This window comes from Benincasa hispida, chromosome 11 (genome assembly GCF_009727055.1).
Source record: "Benincasa hispida cultivar B227 chromosome 11, ASM972705v1, whole genome shotgun sequence".
Lineage (NCBI taxonomy): Eukaryota > Viridiplantae > Streptophyta > Magnoliopsida > Cucurbitales > Cucurbitaceae > Benincasa > Benincasa hispida.
In genome coordinates this window covers 81,397,642-81,406,507 of record NC_052359.1, presented here as the reverse complement: position 1 = coordinate 81,406,507, position 8,866 = coordinate 81,397,642, and positions in this window count along the sequence as shown.

The window sequence follows — 8,866 nt, the reverse complement described above, 5'->3', positions numbered from 1 at the left end:
AGGTGTTTCAAAAAGGGGTCATCGGCGGGAGGTTGAAGAAGGCAAGCGAGGAGTTGGTCTGTCGGTGGGGTATCTCGGTTGCGCCAACCGCATGCAACATGCCCATTGTGCTTGCAACAGTGCCCAACCAAGCGATGGTGGCAGCACTCATTTGCCCACACTCGACTCTCAAACACGCACTCGTTCAATGCCTCGCGAACGTTCATCGCTCAGTCCACGAGTATGTGTGTTGTTGGCCTTGTTGCCCATCTAACGAACTTGTGTGCATGTCCAAGCACCCGTGTGCATGTCCAAACACCCACATTTGGCCTAGTTATGTGCCTAGCTACCGTAGTCTTGGCATTGGCTTAGTTTTTAGAATTTCAAGTTGGTAAGCAATATGTGAGGCCATCAAGGAGTAATATGGATTTCTAAGTTTTAAAATGACTAAGTATGGATTCACATATGGATTTAAAGACTACTTAGGATTTGTAAGAGTATGTTTTAATGCCCAAGAAGTTCTAAAATTTGATAAGTGCTTAAGATGTCCAAGAAGTTAACAAAGGGATATTAACTTATGATTCAGGCCAAGTTGAGATAGGGAAGGCCTACGAGCCACTGGTACTCGATTAAGTATATGTGAGTGACAATGTGCTTTTAAATTTAAAGACTTTGAATGCTCAAAGCATAATTTTCCTAATTTTATTTTGTATTGTACTATATATCAAAAAGTTTGTTCATGACAAAGACGATAATATGAAAATATGAAAAATATTATATTTTCTTTGAGAATTAGATTAGGCTCTGCAATGTAGCTAGTCTTTAACTACTTCTAAGAGTATGATTATCCCCATTAGGGTGTTCAAAATTTGACTCAATTCGATTTTGAGCAAAATCAATGACCATATCGAACATATTGGTTTTCAAGGTCTTTGAACTAACCAGAATCGTATCTTTTCTGTTTTGGTTTTTTAACCGACCCTCCTTAATCTAGTTCATGTTAGTTTGATTCGGTTATTTTTTTGTTGGTTGGTAGCACTTGAAACCCGCGAAATTCTCAAAACTAAAAAAATCATTAGAATCAAACAAGTTTGGAACTGAACTTTGAAATTAGAAACATACCAATTATGAAAATGATAAGTTTGAAGTTGACATGCGTGGAATCATGGAGGTGGTACTGGAATCAATCTTGGAGCCATGGAGGTGGCACTACCGTTGATTGGATAAAAAAAAATTGGAAAAATTTGAACCAAACCAACCAGCTTATTAGTTTGGACCAAATTTTGGAAAACTTAATCCCTAAAAACCAACATGGGTTCTTTCAGGATGCTTTGTCCTCTATGGCATGCTTCTTAGAAAAATTTACATAACATCACCCAATATAGAATTGCTCAAGCTAAACATGTTTAACTTTGGAGTTTCTATCATTGAGCCATCGAAAAGGAATCTGATCCTTTTTGGTATATGTAATAGCTTTCAATTATTTTAAATCTTTTTTAACCACTTTTGTATCCTCGAGATCTCTCTAATTCAAATGTGATCTTAATTTTTCATGTACCCCTTCTAAACTCGAGTGCTACAAGAGTGTTATATATGATCTTTTATTTGAGCATTCTATATTATTTTGGTAATTCTTTATTACAAAATTACAAATGACATTTCTTATTATTTAACTAATAGTAATTTTTATGAGTAATTTTGAACTTAGATAAAAAGATTGAAAAACAAAAGTAATAATAATGGTAAAATGTTGAAAATTAAACATCTTTTAATTAGATAAGTTGTAGATGAATTAATTTATGAGAGTTGGAAAAATTAAAGGATGAGACTTAATTAAGTATGTTAATGTAGGAGTTAATTTAGTAGAGTTTCACATAAATAAGTGTAGAATTCTAATTGTTACATGTATATTTAATTAGGGTGTGAGTTATATATTTAAATTTGCCCATGGCAATCCTATAACTAGGATTGATATTGATATTGTTGATGTATCCAAGTGTGTAGAGAAGAACACGAGAGAGTTCAATCAAAAGTGTGAATCAAGTTTGAAAAGTTGTTCAATTAAAAGTGTTTTTGTTTCCTCTCAAATAATTGTTTGTTGGTTATTTATTTGTGAGTGTCCATCACACACTTCCAACAAAGTGGTATCAAAGCTTGAGTTTGAAAACCAATAATTGTTTTGCAAATGGCAAATAAAAATTTGGTTCCCTTCCAAGTGCCTCGACTTATGAAAGAAGATTATAGCAGTTGGTGTATTCGTATGAAAGCTCTACTTGGTTCACAAGATGTATAGGACATTGTCTTTGGTATATTCATATGAAAACTCTATTTGGTTTACAAGATGTATGGGATATTGTCAATAATGGTTAGGAAGAACCAAAAAGTGATGCGACTTTAAATCAAGCTCAATGAGAAGCTTTGCAAAATACAATCAAGAAAGACCAAATGGTTCTCACCATCATTCATCAAGCCATCAATGATCCAAATTTTGAGAAGATTTCTGGAGCAATTACTGCACATCAGGCATGAAAAAATTTAGAGAATACATATAAAGGAGTAGACCGAGTCAAGAAGGTTTGCCTCCAAAAATTGAGAGGTAAGTATGAATCACTACATATGAAGGAATTTGAATCAGTTTCAGATTATACTTCAGTTTCAGATTATATTTCAGTTTCAGAATTATAGTCTTTCAATAAGGGATAATCGTGATATATGATTATTGAAGTGAAAATGACAAAGAATAGAATGTTTTTATTAAACTTTCAATTTGATGTTGCAAAATGTTTGAAGTCATGTTTGAAAGATCCATCTTGGATTTGGCACTTGAGACTTAGGCATTTAAACTTTGATGGTTTGAGACTATTAGCAAGAAAGAACATGGTGAAAGGACTGCCATATGTTAAACATCCAGATCAGTTTTTTGAAGGTTATCTTTATGGCAAGCAAGCAAGGAAGAGTATTCCACAAGAATCTTCTTCAAAGAGCATGAGACCGCTTGAGTTAGTTCATATTGATCTTTGTGGACCAATTAAACCAAGATTTTCAATAAGAATAATTATTTCTTATTATTATTGATGATTTCAGTTGAAAAACTTGGGTTTATTTTGTCAAGGAGAAATTAGAAGTAATTGACATATTCAAGAGATTTAAAGCACTTGTCGAAAAAGAAAGTGGTTATTACCTAAAAGCCTTGAGATCCGACTGAGGAGGAGAATTCACCTCAAATTAATTCAAAGACTTTTGCGTAGAAAATGGAATTCGTCAGCCTATAACAATTCCATGAACTCCTCAACAAAATTGTGTTGTTGAAAGGAAGAATAGAATAAAACTCAATATGGCTTAAAGCATGTTGAAAAGTAAGAAGATGCCAAAACAATTTTGGGCACAAGTTGTTGAATGTGTCGTATACTTGTCCAATCATTCTCCTACTAGAAGCTTGTGGAACAAAACATCTCAACAAGGATGGACAGGAAGAACACTATCCATTGCTCATTTGAGAGTATTTGGAATTATCATTTATGCACATATACCTTATCAAAAGCGTAGGAAGCTCGATGATAAAAATGAAAAGCATATTTTTGTTGGCTATGATGCAAGCTCAAAAGGCTACAAGCTTTATAATCCTGCTACAGAGAAGACATTGGTAAGTAGAGATGTTGTGTTTGATGGGGAAGCAACATGAAATTGGAATGATGAACCAAAAGACTACAGTTTTTACTTTTTCCTAATGATGTTGATGAGTCTAGTGACATTGCTTCTCCATTAACATCATCAATGTCGCTAATCACTCCACAAAAAAGCATACCTTCATCATCTACAAGCTCAAGTGAAGAACCTCGTGGCATGAGAAGTTTACAAGACATATATGATGAGACTGAAAAGTTAAGTCAAAGTTGTACTAATCTTACTCTTTTCTATCTATTTGGTGATAGTGAACCTTTGAATTTTGAAGAAACTTTGCAAGATGAAAAGTGGAAGACTGTCATGGATAAAGAGATAAAGGTCATAAAGAAGAATGATACATGGAAACTTTCTACTCTTCCAAGTGAAAAGAAAGCAATCAATGTCAAATGGGTATTCAAGACAAAAAGAAATGAAAAGGGGGAATTGAGAGGCATAAGGCAAGATTAATTGCAAAAGACTACTCTCAAAGAAAAGGCATGGACTACAATGAAGTATTTGCTTTTGTTGCTTGCTTGGAAACCATAAGGTTGTTAATTGCAATTGCTACTCAAAGTAAATAGATCTTTCAAATGAATGTTAAATCAGCATTCTTGAATGGATATTTGGAAAAAGAAATATACTTAGAATAACCTCTTGCCTATGTTGTGAGAGGTTAAAAAGATAAAATCTTGAAATTAAAGAAGGTGTTGTATGGAGTGAAATATGGAATAGCATAATCAAAGATATTTCCTTCACAAAGGGGTCAGAAGCATCTTGATTTTGAGTACTTGATTTTGAAGAGCCAGTACGTTTTCTATCAACTTTGTGCTTATCTTTTTACTTCAACTGACTGATTGGCACATTATCATCAAATGAGTCATCATTAGGACTAGAAGTACCTATTATTTGCTTCTTTATCCTCAAAAGTATTTGAACTTTCCTTAACCTTATCAATTACAATAGCTTCAACTTCAGTTTTAGAACTTGCATTTTTAAAACCACTATTGTCACTTAGTTTTGTTGATTCCCTAAGGTCAATCTCTTCTTCAAAACTCTCGGATTCATTCAAAACACCAGATGTAGTAACATTTGACAAAACCTTTAGAGTATGATCCTTAGTAGTAGGATCATTTCAGTGGGCTTGTCCTTCAACGACTCAAAATAATAATAAAAAGACACACACTCTCCTCGCCACATCCATCCTGACGACGGTGCACGTAGGATTTCCATCGGACCACATTGGTGGGTCTACTTACTCCCTCTACAACATGGGTACCCTTGGGGCCCAAACCCAAGGTCCAACATGGGAGTATAAAAAGGAGAGTGCATTCCACAACTTAACCAATGTGGGATTCTCAAAAACCAATTTTCTTTTAAAACTCAATTTTCACCAACAATCCCCTACTTGAAAATTTAAAAAACATAAGGAAAAACACTTTCCATCAAGTAGTTTCAGTCTATACAACATTGTGCAATAAAGGTGTCTTACAACTTGAACCTTTACGTAGTGTAGATGATTCAGAATATACTAGAGGAACCCTTGGTTTTGAACTCTATCTTTGACAACATCTCACACACAGTGCCATTAGGGATATTTGAGATGTCCTTATGAACATTCTCTATATATTAAGACTAGTGATCGTGGAAATATTTTGTTGGTTTATCTGTATGTGGATGACTTAATTTTTACAGGAAATTGTGTAAGATGTTTGAAGATTTCAAGAAGGCAATGACCCAAGAATTTGAAACGACAGATATTGGCATTACAAGAAAAATGAGTTCTTCCGACGCCTAAATCGAGCGTCGGGAGTTTGGTCGTCTAGAGAGAACGTCTCTCCCGACATCTTAAAAGCCTGTCGGGAGTTCCCGGTCCTCCCGACGTCATGCGCTTGAACACCTGATGCCTGTCGGATGGCGTCAGGAGAGAGGATCTGGTTTAAACCAGATCCCTTTCTTCCCCATTCTTTCTTTCTCATTTCTTTTCCCCATTTCTTTTCCCTAAAACCAAAACCCCGCCGCTCCTCCCCGTGCCCCACCTCCCTGTGCCGCCAGTTCCCCCCACTCTTCTCCCTCCCTCTCCTATTTTCCCCTCTTTTACCGCCGCCCCACTCCTCTCCCTCCCTCTCCTATTTTTCCCCTCCTTCCCGCCGTTGCTGCCCCTTTGCTGTTGTCGTTTGCCCTCCCCCCACTCCTCTCCCTCCTTCTCCCATTTTTCCCCTCTTCTTCCACCGCCGCCACTGCCTTTCACCATCGCTCCTCCCTTTGGTCAGCAGCTGCAATCAGCTGCCTGTCGCCGCCGTCGTCTCCTTGTCTCGTTCAGCCGTCGCCTTCAACCACCCACAGCCGTCACCAGTAATCTTCTCATTTTTTTCTATTGTATATTTATTTAAATCATTATTTCACATCCTTTTGTACAAATCATGACCATTCAAATGTGTGTATCCATTTCTATTCGCGACTTTCAATTTAATCAAATTAGACCTCAACTTTGATAAATATTACAATTAATTAACCTACTAATAAAAAAAGACAATGTTAAAGATTGTGTCAATTTTACTAGATTTCAATAACATCAACTTTGATACAAATTTTAAATTTTAATTAATGCATATATTTATCATCTAATATCGGTGCATGTCGCTTTTGTTAAGATCTTGTCAATTTTGTATTATATATTTATTTTACAATTCCCTGAAAGTCTATAAAGTAATTTTATAATGAACATGTCATAATTCGTTAGAGATAAACATTATTACTTTCTTTTAAGTTTCAAGTTGATTACAATACTATCTTTATGTCTGAAAAATGATATGATGTTGGTTATTTGGAGCCTAAGCATGCATGATTTAACATTTCGAACTTTCCTTAAAAGGATAAAGAAAATTAGTACATAGCTGCTACGTACTATTTTTAGTATATGAATTTTTTATGCTTATATGTTTTGTCTAATAATTCTATAAATCTTAAAAATATAAAATAAATCTTTATACTCCAATTTGGTACTTAATAGGTCCCTAAAACATTTAATGTTTTAAAAAAGTTTAAAGAATCTACTAGACATAAAACTAAAATTTATGTCTAATAGAAAATTGAACTTTAAATTTTGTGTCCAATAGGCTTGTAAATTTTAAAAGATGTTGAATAGATGAAAGCCCTATATTAGACACAAAATTGAAAGCTTGCATACGTACTAAATAAAACATTTGAAAGTTGTTAGACAATTTAAACGAGTTTATAGAATTTACTAAGAGTCAATTATTGGTAAGTAATTATAAGTTTATTCTTTTACAGTCATGAACATCATCTATGCTAATTCTTCCTTCATTCTTTTGTAGCCTCATTTCAAACTTAATCTGTCTAGTCAACGACTTAACCATTTTATAGAACATCAAATGTGAAATGCCTTCAAAGAATTTAGAACAGATTTGCACAGACATTACAGAAAATGTGGAGATCCTCAGTAAGCACATGCCAACTTGCCTAGCTGGCTTAAAAATAGGCCAGAAGATTGGTACTTTTTGTGTGACCGCTTTGAGAGTGAAGCGTTTCAGGTAGAATATTTAGGGCGTGTATCATTTGCTGCATTTACTAATACATCACGCTATTGACATTTTTTTTTTGTTGAAATGTAGGAAATGTCTGTGACGAACAGGAAGAATAGAAAGAAATTACCATTCGACCATGTAGGTGGATTGAAGTCATTCCTGCAAATTCAGACAGAGTTACAGGCAAAAGAAGGTCGAGAAATAGGACGTGTTGACCTATTTAGGGAAACACACTCTAAAGGTGATAAGTTTGTGAACGAAGCAACTTAAAATGCACATGTAACATTTTTTTCTTTACTATCGTGTTGTTTTTCATTTTTAACTTTAGTCGCTTGTTCTTACCCATTTAATTAATATGTCCAGCATCAAATGTTGGAATTACAATCCAGCCCCACTCTAGAAGGTTCTCAACCACTAACAGGGAATAAAATCTGTGAGATGGTTTTGGGTAGACGACCCGGATATTCAAAAGGCCTAGGTTGGGGCCCTAAACCTAAGTCAAGAAGGAGTAGCATCTCATCAAGCTCATCATCTACTAAAGGAACAGAGACGAGAATGGAGGAATTGAGAGCCAATTTCCAACAATCTTAGTTAAGGATTAAGGAACTTGATAATGTTCAGAAACAAATGAAAGAGGATCATGCAAGACAAATAGAAGAAATGAAAAAAATGATTGAAGACATGATACGATCATAGAGAGGAGATCCATCAAATTAGGTATGATTAACATATTATTTAGTTGTCTAATATGTTGCTATCCCGCAGTTATGGTAGCAAAGTAGTTATGTCTTAAGTAGCTTTATGATAAAGAATTGTTGGCTATCCTGCAGTTATGGTAGCTAAATAACTGAATTTTGATGTGTTTTTTGTTGTTTTGTCATGAAGTTTCATTACACCCGTCTTGTCCTTGAACTCGGAGTTCTTGTGTATTTATGAATGTTTACGAAGTTTAATGTATTGTGGTGGTTGGGGGAGAGGGGGGGTTGAGATTGGGTTGAACCTTTTTGGGGACAAAGTTTGAGTTTTATGTGTGTTGGTCATTGTTTACTTGTTTTGTGTGTTTTTTTTATGTTTGTGAGGTCCCATGTTTGTCGTGGGGGTGGGTAGAGTTTCATTACACCCGTCTCGTCCTTGAACTCGGAGTTTTTGTGTATTTATGAATGTTTACGAAGTTTAATGTGTAGCGTGAGGGAGGGGGGGTTCAGATTGGGTTAAACCATTTTAGGGACAAAGTATATGTGTTGGTCATTGTTTACTCGTTTTTTATGTTCGGAAGGTTCCATGTTTATCATGGGGGGTGGATAGAGTTTCATTACACCCGTCTTGTCCTTGAACTCGGAGTTCTTATGTGTTTATAAATGTTTACGAAGTTTAATGTGTTGTTGGGATGTGGGTTGAGATTGGGTTAAACCATTTTGGGGACAAAGTTTGAGTTTTATATGTGTTGGTCATTGTTTACTCGTTTTGTGTGTTTTTTATGTTCGAGAGGTTCCATGTTTATCGTGGGGGGTAGGTAGAGTTTCATTACACCCGTCTTGTCCTTGAACTCAGAGTTCTTGTGTATTTATGAATGTTTACGAAGTTTAATGTATTGTGGTGGGGGAGGGGGGAGGTTGAGATTGGGTTAAACCATTTTGGGGAAAAAGTTTGAGTTTTATGTGTGTTGGTCATTGTTTACT